Here is a 14,618-nt window from a genome sequence, read left to right on the forward strand (position 1 = left end):
ACACGGGTCATACTGTCCACTCTCACGCAACATGTGTTGGAGTGCACAGCTGAGCTGAGCTGCGGAATTCAGCTTCAATAAGACAAGCTGTGAAGGGCTAATGCTGTTAGCATTACCGCGCCATGTGGGAGGCCTGTAACACACACACACACACACAGAGCGAGTGAATGTGTGTTACAGATTAGGGTTTTGATACCTGATCCGTCTCTCTGTTTGGTGATAACACTGGTGTTTTCCTACTGGAGTGATTTCAGATTGGGATCCACTGTCCAAACACTTCAGCTCAGCCCAGACACCACATTCAGCACAGTAGAGAACCTTTAGCGCCTCCTAGGCCTTTGGGGAAGATTTAATAATATCTGGGAGTTAAAAAAAACATTCATTCATTGACAAAAATTAAATAATGCAATAATGAAAGCTTTTTATGTAATGCTTAAATAGAAATTTATTGGTGTAATGTCAGACAGAATATTGACAAAAATCATGGCCTGTTAAGGGGTTGAAGGGCTTTTCCTGTAGAATGACTTTAAAGGCTTTCAGAAGGTACTTGGCAGTGGTGGGCAGTGCACCTCTCAGTGAGAGATCATTAACTGGTAGATGCACTTAGATAGATAAATTCACCACGTGTGGCCTAATTGTTGCATTCTCTTGTATTTCTTGAATGTTTATTTTTTATTCATCTGATTGTTATCTTATATTGTTGTATATTTCCTGTCACTTCTGTTTTGTCCCTGTTGTGGGATTAATCTTATCTTATCTTGTCTTGAAGATGCACTCAAAACATTTTCTCCAGTTATGTTGGCTGACTTTAAGAGGGAGCGTAACATTGGACTGAGAGAAGCAGGATGGTGGTTTTGACAAATTGGCCAGCTTCTAGACTGTCTCCAAGACTGGACCCATATAATCTTTAGCAACAAATCCAGGTTCTGTTTGGGATCCAACAACAGTCAGATTTGTGTACAACATTCGATCATCTGTATTAGGGATTGGAGAGACACTAACAGTTCAGTGATATGTGAAGGACATCCTGTGGCCTCAAGTTTTATCTGTAATGGTTGAGCTTTTATCTGGCATTTTTTAGCAGGATAATGCTCATCCACACACATAGCAGAGATTTCCCAGGAATATACAGTAGTATGCAAGGATTAGGCACCAAAGCAAATGGTAACACTTTATAATACGGTTCCATAGTTAATAGGTAACTAAGCAGGAACTAAGCAGTAACTAATTAATAGTGCTGCATTAACACCTAAATATTTTCTATTAACTACCAGGGAGTACTGAATAATTACTCAGTAGATAGTACTGAACTAATGATTATAGTAGTTCACTAATAACTCCACAATAATTACTGAGACTTACATATCTCCCAGAGAACTACTTACTAATAATGTCTCCTTTATAATAACTATTCATTAATTACTGCTTAAATCAACATTAATTACTGAAAACCCTTACATCCCACCTGGGGAACTATAGATCTAAATCAGGCATATTTGAATTAAATGCATATTAATTGAAGGCATATTTGAATTAAGCAAGTGACACCATTTGTAGTAGTAGTAACCTTAATTACCTTATTATCCTCAGTTCCTTCCAAATATTAGCAACATATAGTAAAATACTACAGTATTACTCTGCTTAACCATCCATTTTTGGAAGAAAAAAACAACATTATAACGTAATATTATTGCATAGAAGACATTGATGAAAGTTCTCCAGAAGGCATCTAAGACTCTAAGAATGACTGTAAGACTGTAATAATGTAACAATCATTGCTTTAATACTAGGTATCAGCCTTATAAAAGTGTATCTTCAGCGTTTGCAGTCTCACAGAGATTTATTTTTCTGCGCATTATTAGGGTAATTACGGTAATTTCACAGCGGACGCAGCTCTCCTGGTCCTTCGTGTAAATTCTCTGCTGGGCTGCTACTGCTGCTGCTGGAAGAGGATTAAGAGAGACTCTGCTGCTTTCATATTTCTGTATTTGATTGAAAATAAACTAGTAATCAAGATATTGAGATCTTTTCCAGCTTATTTTACCCCCGGATCAGAGGAGGACTCTTTGTGGGTTGTTAACCAGCTTTAGGATGTGTGTTAGCTAGCTAAGTTAGCTAGGTTATGTGTGTGTTAGTTAACTGGCTAAGTTAACTAGGTTATGTGTGTGTTAGTTAGCTAGTTTAAATGTGTGTTACTTAGCTAGTTTAAATGTGTTTTAGTTAGCTAGGTTATGTGTGTGTTAGTTAACTGGCTAAGTTAACTAGGTTATGTGTGTGTTAGTTAGCTGGTTTAAATGTGTGTTACTTAGCTAGGTTATGTGTGTGTTAGTTAGCTAGTTTAAATGTGTGTTAGTTAGCTAGTTTAAATGTGTTTTAGTTAGCTAGGTTATGTGTGTGTTAGTTAACTGGCTAAGTTAACTAGGTTATGTGTGTGTTAGTTAACTGGCTAAGTTAACTAGGTTATGTGTGTGTTAGTTAGCTAGTTTAAATGTGTTTTAGTTAGCTAGGTTATGTGTGTGTTAGTTAACTGGCTAAGTTAACTAGGTTATGTGTGTGTTAGTTAACTGGCTAAGTTAACTAGGTTATGTGTGTGTTAGTTAGCTAGTTTAAATGTGTGTTAGTTAGCTAGGTTATGTGTGTGTTAGTTAACTGGCTAAGTTAGCTAGGTTATGTGTGTGTTAGTTAACTGGCTAAGTTAGCTAGGTTATGTGTGTGTTAGTTAGCTAGTTTAAATGTGTGTTAGTTAGCTAGGTCATGTGTGTGTTAGTTAACTGGCTAAGTTAACTAGGTTATGTGTGTGTTAGTTAACTGGCTAAGTTAGCTAGGTTATGTGTGTGTTAGTTAACTGGCTAAGTTAACTAGGTTATGTGTGTGTTAGTTAACTGGCTAAGTTAGCTAGGTTATGTGTGTGTTAGTTAGCTAGTTTAAATGTGTGTTAGTTAGCTTTGTTATGTGTGTGTTAGTTAGCTAGTTTAAATATGTGTTAGCTAGGTTATGTGTGTGTTAGTTAGCTAGTTTAAATGTGTGTTAGTTAGCTAGGTTATGTGTGTGTTAGTTAGCTAGTTTAAATGTGTGTTAGTTAGCTAGGTTATGTGTGTTCGTTTGCTAGCTAAGTTAACTTTTATGTGTGGGTTAGTTAGCTAGGTTATATGTGTGTTAGCAAGTTAAATGCGTGTGTGTTAGTTAGCTAGGTTAAATGTGTGTTAGTTAGCAAGCTAAGTTAGCTAGGGTAAATGTGTGTGTTAGCTAGGTTAATTGTGTTAGCTAGTTTAAATGTGTGTGTTAGCTAGGTTAATTGTGTTAGCTAGTTTAAATGTGTGTGTTAGTTAACTAGGTTAAATGTGTGTGTAAGTTAGCTAGGGGAAATGTGTGTGTGTTAGCTAGGTTAATTGTGTTAACTAGGTTAAATGTGTGTGTGTTAGTTAACTAGGTTAAATGTGTGTGTGTAAGTTAGCTAGGTTAAATGTGTGTTATTATTATTATTATTATTATTATTATTATTATTATTATTATTATTATTAATGTATATTTCCCTTTATAATACTGTGACATGATCTGCAGTAACTCCTAAAGAAGAACACAGTAACTCCTCAGTAATTAGTAATTAGTTAACATGTTTCTCACTTTATAATACTGTGGTATGATTTGCAGTAACTCCTAAAGAAGAACACAGTAACTCCTCAGTAATTAGTAATTAGTTACCATGTTTCTCACTTTATAATACTGTGGTATGATCTACAGTAACTCCTAAAGAAGAACACAGTATCTCCTCAGTCATTTACCATGTGCTGCTGTTAACTTCTGAAAAACGAAGACAGGGACCCCTTATTAATTATCTATGAAGAACACAGGGATACCTAGTTCGTTATCTAACACAAATATTTATTAATTTAAACATGATTTCCCCCAGAATAAGGATGTAGGACACAGCCTAGAGTAAAGCTGTATGTGAGCCATCACTTCTACTGAGCACATCTCCAGGAGGACTGAAGAAGAGCACAGGTTTAGAATAAACACCTGTAACACACTGACAGAACATTACAAAAATGGGGGTTAAGCAGACTACTGCACATTTCAGTGTGTCTAACATTTGGTAGATATTGAGCATACTAAGGTAAGTAAGGTTAATATATGATAAGTGGTGTCACTGACTTTAATATCACCACTGATAGAATAACCTGCAGCAGCAGATAAACACACTGATAGAGGCTAGCAGTCCGGCGCTGTGGAATTACCGTAATTACCCTAATAATGGGCACTAAAAGTCTGTGAGACTGCAAGGCTAAAGATGAACGTTTATAAGGTTTGTGCTGAAAATTAAAGCAGTTACCATTAAAACAAAATTGAGTACAGTCAGTCTTAGAGTCTTCTGGAGAACATAAATAATGTCTACTATGTAATAATATTACGTTATTAAGTTTTTGTTTTCTTTCAAAAATGGGGTTTAAGCAGATTACGACACACTGTAGTATTTTACTATATGTTGCTAATATTTGGAAGATAATGATGATAATAAGGTAATTAAGGTTACTACTACTACAAATGGTGTCACTCAAATATGCCTTTAATATCACCACTGATAGAATAATTGTTTGTGTAGACTGATTTAGATCTATAGTTCCCCAGGTGGCATGTAAGGGTTTTCAGTAATTAATGTTGATTTGAGCAGTAATTAATGAATAGTTATTATAAAGGAGACATAATTAACAGAATGCAGGTTATTGTGCTGTAGTAAGTTTGAGTTTGAAGGTGAGGTTAGAGAGTGTGATCAGTGTGTTTTTTTAAGAGGGTCTGATCCAATCAGCAAAGCCAAACATCTCCTCTATAACAATGGCCTTAGCAACAGCCTTAGTAATAGCGACATATATACAACCACACAACCTGGAGAGATGCCTTCCTGTTCACTTTCACCTTCACTCCTGTTGCTGATGTCACTAACAGTTGTTTTATGTTCTTTATGTACAGCATAAATGTTTTTTTTTTGCAATCAACTGCTGTTGTTTTTCTTGCCCTACCTGTTTAATATCTGTTACATAGTACACCAGTGATGACTTTCTTATTCAGGACATTCCAAATGGTTGTACTGGCTATGGCTGATATTTGTGAAATGGCTATGATTGATTTGATCTTCTCTTAGCTTCACAATTGGTTGTTTTCCTGCCCATAGACAGCTCTCTGGTTTTCATGTTTGTGTAGACATTTAGTGCTATTTATTGTTGCTATTTATTATATTTATTATAATCATTGTATCAGAACACACCTGGGCAACAAAACACACCAGACAGTCACATGTTCTAATACTTTTGCTTACAAGAAAAATGAGTGTAGAAAGCAAGTGCTACCTTCTGAACTGTGTATCAGATCCGGATGTAAAAACCTGGAAATAAAAACTGAGGAGAATGAGGAGATTAATAAAAAATTAAGAGACCACTTCAGTTTCTGAATCAGTTTCTCTGATTTTACTATTTATAGGTGGATGTTTGAGTAAAATTAACATTGTTGTTTAATTCTATAAACTACAGACAATTCTCCCAAATTTCAAATAAATATATTGAAATTTAGAGCATTTATTTGCAGAAAATGAGGAATGACTGAAATAACAAAAAAGATGCAGAGCTATCAGACCTCAAATAATGCAAAGAAAACAAGTTCATATTAATAAAGTTTTAAGAGTTCAGAAATCAATATTTGGTGGAATAACCCTGGTTTTTAATCACAGTTTTAATGCATCTTTGCATGTTCTCCTCCACCAGTCTTACACACTGCTTTTGGATAAATGTATGTTTGATGGCTTGTGATCATCCATCTTCCTCTTGATTATATTCCAGAGGTTTTCAATTTGGTAAAATCAAAGAAACTCATAATTTTTAGGCTGTCTCTTATTTTTTTGGGAGCTGTATATATTTATATATAATAATAATATTATAAATGCATATACACTCAGGCTGAGCCACAGTCTTTCTTTAAGGTAAATGGAATGTTTTACCAGAGCTCTGTAAAACTGGTCCAACTGAGTCGCACTGTAGTGGGCGGAGTCTGGAGTTAGTTCATAAGTTCATTCATTTAGTTCCAGCAAAGAGGAGGTAGATCAGTGTGTGTAGGTGTGTGTAAGTGTGTGTGTGTGTCCTAAGCCAAAAGCACAACCATTATTCATTTCACAAATATTCAGTTTAGTGACAGACCTGCCCTCATGCCCTTCAAACACACATGCACACATACACACTCACATACACACTCACACACACACACACACACAGACACACACACACACACACACACACACACACTCTCTCTCCCTCCTGCTGTGCTTTGGACTTCTGAGCCGTCGTCACCTACAGTGACAGAAAGCTCAGTTTCACCTACAGGGCACACACACACACACACACACACACACAAAATATATTAATACACACACACACACACAAAATATATTAATACACACACACACACAAAATATACATTAGCATGCACACAATCAAACAGAAGCAAAAATCATTGCTATGATTCTGTGTTCTTTATTTATTTCTATGTGTGTGTGTGTGTGTGTGTGTGTGTGTGTGGCATAAACAATGTCGTGCCAGGGCGGCATCACCTCCCTACGATGATGTCACTCACTTCAGGTTACCATGTTTTTTGGTCCACCAATAATAGCAGATCAGCTTACTACACACACACACACACACACACACACACACACACAAACACACACACACTGGTCAGGCTTTACAGGATGGAGAGTGTTATTTACGCCTGTTGTCTTGGTGATACAGTGTCCCGTGTGTGAGGGGTCAGTGTGAATGTCTCTCATAATGCTGAGATTTATTCTCTCACTCTAAACTGAAGCACATGCTGCTCTATCCGACTCTCTCTCTCTCTCATACACACACACACACACACACACACTCTTACCAGTGCACACACACACCAACACACACATACATGTATGCGATGATGCACACAAATGCACACACACACTCATGCACTTACATAGCTGTGTATAGTGTTTCAGTGTCTGCAGTGGGATGAGAACTGTATACATGTGTTGTTGATAATTTAGCAAACTTAGCAACAAATCCTCATATATGACCTCATCTGAGAGGAGAACTTTTAAGATGAACCAGAAAAAGCTTTCGAAACGTTTTGTAATAATATGCCCCATATGTATTATAAATATTTATATAGCTAAATGTAAAAGCAATAAGACCAATTCGTATCATATATACAGTACATACACAAATGTATTGGCTGAGCACCGGTTTTCCAGAGAACGCAGTTCCTCCACTGCTCCATTGCTCAATACTGAGGGGCTTAAACCCCTCTAGCCCACACCTGGAATTAGGCATGGTGCCATTAGTTTCTTATGTATTGCCTCCAGAGAGTCCTAATCTACTGGCAATACTTCTTTACAGAGACAAGACAAGCTGTGTGTGTGCATTTGCACATCTGTGTCAGTAACTGGTCAGCTTTCAGTAGCTGAACGCATTAGAAGGGTTGTCCACACACATTTAGGCATACAGTATAATTTAAACCTGAACTAAAGTGGTTCACAGTCTAAATATATCAAAGTGACACATTTTATTAGCATCTTCGGCACCTTACCAAATATAGCATAAAAAATACACATTTACTTAGATTTTTATTTAATTTCAGACATTGTGAACCAAGACATTTTATGTCTTTAATGTTAATCTACAACAAAGAAAATGAATTGTATTAAATAAAGAAATAGAAAAAAAGAAAAATGTTGAATGAGAAAAAGATTGCTGTTATATTTCTACCAGATTTTTTGTTTCCTAATTCACCTTGTAATTTTTTAAGGTTATACCTCTAAGCAAGAATTGTGTACTTAAATACAACCTTTGATTTTGTATACGTTACACACATATACACATTTTTTATATATACGTTTACTTATAGCAACAATGTTTGATGTTAATATGAATCTACAATGTGGAAAATACATTTTAAAAATAAATTTTAAAAAGAAAAACATTGAATGAGAACTGAATTATAATCATAATATATTCCATATACAGCTCTGTATTAAATTAGAGAACACCTACTGACGATGTTTTTCTTAGATTTTACCAAATTAAAAACCTCTGGAATATAATCAAGAGGAAGCTGGATGAACAAGCCATCAAACCAAGCTGAACTGCTTAATTTTTCTGCACCAGAAGTGGCATAAAGTTATCCAAAAGCAGTGTATAAGACTGGTGGAGGAGAACATGCCAAGGTGCATGAAAACTGTGATTAAAAACACCAATATTGCACCAAATATTGATTTTGGAATTATTAAAACTGTATGAATATGATCTTGTTTTCTTTGCATTATTTGATGTTTGAAAGCTCTGCATCTTTTTATTGTTATTTCAGTCATTCCTCATTTTTTACAAGTAAATGCTCTAATTTACAATATGTTCATCTTACTAAAACATAAACCTATAAACAGCAAAATCAGATAAACTGATTCAGAAACTTAAATGTATGTGAATATATTTATATATTTCCAAAAATACATTTTTTTTACATTTAAAATAAATCTACAATGAAGAAAATATTTTTTTTTTCCAGAGCTGTATTTGTGAAATATGATGAAGCCGTATGTGAATATATCTATGTCACTCTTTCTCCCAAAAAACTACTTTTTCATAACACTTCAGCAGAGGGGTAAACCATGAGGACATGAGAACAGGGGAACCCACCATGAGTCATATTCATATCTGATATCCTTCCAGGCAGAAAGTGCATGATCTAATTGATGGGCGAATACGCACATTTCATTCAGCGCTGTATGTAGGCCGAACTCTAGAGGCCGTATCTTTCCCCCGCTGGTGCTCATGTCAGGCTGAAGTACCTGCTGTGGGGAAACACATGTACATCATGCTCACACAAAAGAGAGGGATCAGGGTGAGATGTAGCAGCACTGTCGCCTTTCTTTAAATAGAGATCCTCCTGTCCGTGCCTGAAGGGAGATTCCCTATTTTAAGGCGGCTTTGTTAGCGTTAGCGCTTTTACTGGAGGAGTATCACTTGTTGTCAAGCCACTTCCACTTTTTTAGCTCGGAGGTGGATAGATCTCAGGTTTACACTGCGGTGTGAAAAGTCACAGCTACGCTAAGCTGCGCTTACGCAAACCACACAGTTCACTTCATCAGGTTTCCATTCAGACGCATTCGCTTCCCATGTATCAGTATCAGTCAGTCAACAAGCATCTATTTCTGTCTTTTAATCTGCGGTTCAGATTTACTAAAATGATTTATCAGTGTCAACGTCATGTTTGTGCTGGCAGACACTACATAGCCAAAAGTATGTGGACAGTTAAAATCAAATCTTCAAAAAGAAAAAAACATATAGAACAAAAGTAATGTATAATTTATGATTTTGTCTTGCAGGCCAGACGAGACATAGACATGCGCAGATACTTATTACGTTTATTTGCAAGGGGGTTAGTTATATTGCAAGTGTTACGTGGGAACGGTAGCTAACAAAATTGGGCAGCAAGTTGCAACATACCAGAAAGAACAGGCAAAAAGGTCATACACGGTTGATACAAAACTCAGACAGAGGAGCAGGGTAAAAGAATAGTCAAAATAATCAATTAACAAAAAAAAAAACACAAAAGAAACACGGAGTAGAAGAGGTAGGGATAAAGGTGCAATACTCAGCAAAGGGGAACAAAAACAGGGGTGTATTTATACAAGAGGAAACAGGAAATGGCAATAGGAAAAGTCAGGTGAGCCAGAACAAAGATCCAGCTTGTCCGGGAGATTCGAGACTGGTGCATTCTGGGAAATGCATTCTTTAGAGTGAAAACTAGAGTCCAGGACAGGCAGAGGGATTGGCAAAAGGACTGACAGTTTATAATACAAAATAATGTTTTAAAAAAAAAAACACAGAGCAGTACAATTCTATGCTGTTGAAGCAGACTGTAACACTGTGACACTATATCCACAATAATTAATACCCTGCTCTTAATTACGATTAACTGCCTCCTCCCCCCCTCAGTCATAATACCTAAAACCCTGCCCTCCACTCTTACTCAGCAATTTACCAGTCTTTAATATGGACTGTTATTATTGAATTAAAACTGAGTGATAAAATATAATGTCCACAATGTTATTATAACATCTTATAACTTTGCTATGTATGCAGTTTGCTATCCAGTTATATAATTAATAAATTACACCCATTTTTATTTATTTTTGTTTCTTTACCATTCACTATGTAAACAAAATGACAAACAAAAATGACACCAAAAATGGTTGCCATGTGTAAACCGTATATGAAATCAAAAGTTGTATTCAAGTACACATTTGTTGTTCAGTGGTATAACTTCGAAAACTGCAGGGGGTATCAGAAAACAAAAATCTTATAGAAATATACAGTATTATCAAAATACCTTCTCATTCAATGTTTTCATTAATTTCTTTATTTAATTTATTTTCTACATTGTAGATTAATATTAAAGACATAAAAACATTTATGGGACACATATGAAATCACATAGTAAACAGTAAAAAAATATGTTAGTCCACCACAATCCCCTGATCTAAACCCCATGAACTGAGAAGGTGATTTGAGGTGACTTAATTGGGATGAGCTGGAGCTTCACAGCGTGATGGAAAAGCAGTAACTATTGTTCAGCACCTCCAAGAACTCCTTCCTTCAAGATGCTGAGAAAACTATTCCAGGTGACTCTACCTCATACACTGAGGAAATAGGCTGGCTAGTTCTCACTCTATTACAGCCAGCAAGAGAAAGTAAAAATTAAGATTTCTACACACAAGTGTCATTAAACCCACTTTGAACCCACTTTGAACTTGAACTGATAAACAACACTGCTATAAAACACTTACTCACCAAAGGGCAGCAACAAAGTTGACCAAACACATGATCTACTGGAACCTGTTGACCCTCTTGAAAGCTAATGTTTCATTTACCTCATGTTAAATGAGATATCTCGAGATAAAGCGGAACTATCTCATTCGTTTTTGGTTCAATCTCAGCAACACAAATGACGCAGCCTTTATCAAACTTCCATTCATCCTATTTCCCATCTCAGCTCTATTTACGACTGTAGGGAAATTGTGTGGAAGTTCCACTTAAAGCATGATAATCTCTGTCTCTATCAGCTGCCGGCCTTTGTTGTGGTGGACGATGTGATAAGGAGTGAGCAGATATCGGGACTAAAAAAGGCTAAAGGTCAAATGAAGTGACCCACTGCTAACTCGCACACCTCCTTCCGCCTCAGGTCTGTTTTCTTAAAGGCAAGTTACAAACAAGGCTTTGACCATAACAAGGCGTAACAAGCCGGTTAAAAGAGACCCGTCTGGAACATTCTGACATATGACTCTAATAAGCGACCAGTGAGAGGAAGGAGGTCAGAGGTAATGCTAATGCTAATACTAGCACAACATTAGGGCATCAGCACACTGCCTGTCAAAATATCGGGGCAAATGTTTGAGGGGGTTTGAGGAGATGTTCTTTAGGATCTATGTGTTACAGTGTTACAGTTTTCTTTGTTGTATTTCAGTACAGTAGTATTAAATAGTCATTGTTTTTAATTATTTAGTTCATTTAATTAAATGTAGAAACACAATAATAATTAATTGTGGATACTGAATAATTCATACTAGGTACTTGAAATTCTGTAGGGAATACTGCATATTAATGTAAGATACTGAATAAGTCTATATTGGATATTTAAATTCTGTAGTAAATACTGGATATTCATACAGGATACTGAATAATTCAGACAGGTTACTTTAAGTTCTGTAGCAAATACTGTATATTTATATAGGATACATGTCATACTTGATACTCAATATTCTGTTGTATATTTTAAATATTCTTATAAGATACTAAGAAAGTCACACTGGATACTTGAAATTATGTAGTGAATACTTAATATTGATATAGGATACTAAAAAAGGCATACCAGATACTTGATATTTTGTTGTGAATATTGTATATTCATACAGGATACTGAATAATTCATACAGGATAATTGGTATTCTGTAGTCAATATTGAATATTCATACAGGATAGTAAATAAGTCATACTGGATACTTGATATTCTGTTGTGAGTAACTCACTTGCGGCACTAAATAATTGCTTATGCATCGTTTGTTTGAAGAATCCCTGGTAGATACTAAATAAGTCATAATAAAGAAACTGACTGAATCCAAATACTACATAATTCATAATGGACATTGATCAATTTAGATTTAGATTATCAAATTAGATTTTGGAATAATATTAGGATTATAAAAATAATTCTATATCATATACTAGTATATACAAGAATAATATATAATAATTTACATTGTTTATATATAGTCAACAGGACTAATATATCATACAGTAATCTCAGTGTATATTAATATTTTGACACAGCGGTACATATTAATATTAATTTTACTGCTCCTGTTTTCTCTTCTTCTTCCAGATCAGACCTTCATCCCGTTCTCTCATTTAGCCTGATCCCTCTATTCCTTTATCCTGCTACTGCGATATTTTCCTCTGATCTCTCACCAGAACACACAAACTCAAATCCATCTCTCCCGTAACAAAACAAGCTTTTCCTCACTGCTGAAACCCAAAGCGTTTATTACTCACCCAGGGCCAAAGGTCATCAGTCAGAAGATTACCTTACTGAAAGCGGCCGCCTTTATTACAGCCTACGAGCTGCATTCTTCTCCACTGCCTTTCTCTCGACAGGATTGGAATCCATTAAAAATGAGAAATGTCTTTCATCTTGCAGTGATGTGGAAGCCTTCTGTGCCTGACGTGCTGCTTTAAAGAGCTTGTGTTCTGCATTTCTCTCAAATTTTACCTTTTCCATTAATTTTGTTTGGTTTCTGAACCAAAAGTAGACATATTTAATTTTTTATACTAATTTTCATAATCAGACTTAATCAGAATTAAACCGTTACTGCACCTTTCAGAATGACACTATGGGCCGTTTTTTAGTGATCTATAGGCAAGCCATCAATCGTGTACCATGCAGCTTGATTTAGGGTGTGTGTCTTTGCTATCGTAACAACGGGAAAAGTACACCTTGCGCAGCTCAAAATGCTCAAAAGACATGCAATCATTTTCTTAATTAATCATGGGTGTGTTTTGGGTGTAACATGAAATAAACCAATCAGCGTATCACTTTGCATTCCCTTTAAGAGCCAGGTGTGCTCTGACTTTGGCGGATTGATATATTATTCGCACAGCACTTCTGCACTTCTCAGCAGAGAAAATTGACCCACTCGTTTACGTTGTGAAAGTGCACAAGCAGGTCACTTATGGGAACAGAAATGTCTTTATTTAGTGTTCTGTTTATTGTTGATGTAATGCAACAGCGTAGCTAAGATAGAAATTAACATCTGATGGTTAACTGTTGTCAGGGTATGAATCAGTCAGTGGTGCAACCGTGTTTTCCATTGCCAAGATATCAATACACCAGAAATTCATCTGAACACACCTCACTTCCACACCATCACACACATCAGCTTAGATATATTTGTATATTGTAATTTAACAATGGAGGCACAAGGCATGATAATAGACTGTTGACGAAGTGTAATATAGCAATGAGCATCGTGATGTGCCTTGCCCAGGGTGTAAGATAGAGCCTTATATTTGCATATATTTGTTTGTGGATATTCCTTCAAATAAATTCAGAATTCAGCACCTATTGCAAATGCACACACCTAGTCCAGACCCTGTAGGGAGGCACTGCCAATAGAATAGGACACGCTGGGGTAGGTAAACATGAACTTATTGACAATATTCATGTTCTAGAGGGGTATAAAGCCCCCCAGCATTGAGCTGTGGAGCAGTGACTATCTGCTCCAGATAATCCTATTATTTAATGCTGCAGTACACAAATGCACTACATAAATGGCATTGCTTCATACAATAAATGATTCTGAAAAGTTGGGATGAGGTGAGGTGGTGCATCCAACATCTTGACCTCACTGATGACAATCAAATCCTTACAGCAATCAGTAGTAGAAGGCCTTACTTGGACGGTAGAGACAGTTATTCCAGCAAAAGATTTTATCACATATGATTTTTAGAAGAAACAAAGGATTAGCAGATGCGCTAATACTTTTGTCCATATAGTTTATAGGCCACATGTAAATAATCATTGTTCTGATTGGTCCTGTGTTGCACACAATTCTAAATGCAGGTCAGGCTGAACCATTTCTACTTCAGCTACAGTTAATTCAACATGAACAGTCTGAGTAAGAGGATATTGCTTATGTAAATGTGTGTTTTACAATAATAGTGGCCCTTTAAGTTACACAATGCTGGTAAATGGCTTTAGCATGGCCAGCGTGCATCACTGGAGTAAACAGGTTTAAAAGCAAATCAAGAAATCGTAGTAATTCAGAGTGGAAGCGATAAATAAGGCGAGATGTCGAATGATGAAAGAAAATAAAACATGAAAAATCATTTGTGTTGTGATACAGAAGACTTGTGAAGTTATATGAAGTGACAGCGTGCATAACTCATTCACTACGGCCTCGTTTTAAAACCACCAAATACCATGAGAAGGCTTTGAGTGCCACACTCACACACGCAGGTCATAAAGAACAGCCGCCACAAGACCTAATGTCA

The 14,618-nt window shown here is 36.1% G+C and overlaps 1 long non-coding RNA gene across 6 annotated transcripts; it reads left to right on the forward strand.

The window, feature by feature from the left end:
* Positions 1-2,396: 2,396 nt before the first annotated feature.
* Positions 2,397-3,269, forward strand: LOC125784868 (uncharacterized). Of its 6 annotated transcripts, none has more exons than XR_007427464.1 (4): positions 2,397-2,459; positions 2,508-2,751; positions 2,789-2,899; positions 2,992-3,269. It is a non-coding gene; the product is annotated as an uncharacterized LOC125784868 (long non-coding RNA). The 6 variants fall into 6 exon arrangements; XR_007427465.1 differs by having other exon boundaries at positions 3,040-3,269; XR_007427466.1 differs by having other exon boundaries at positions 2,789-2,862.
* The last annotated feature ends 11,349 nt before the right edge of the window (positions 3,270-14,618 follow it).

This window comes from Astyanax mexicanus, chromosome 20, assembly GCF_023375975.1.
Source record: "Astyanax mexicanus isolate ESR-SI-001 chromosome 20, AstMex3_surface, whole genome shotgun sequence".
Taxonomy (NCBI): Eukaryota; Metazoa; Chordata; class Actinopteri; order Characiformes; family Acestrorhamphidae; genus Astyanax; species Astyanax mexicanus.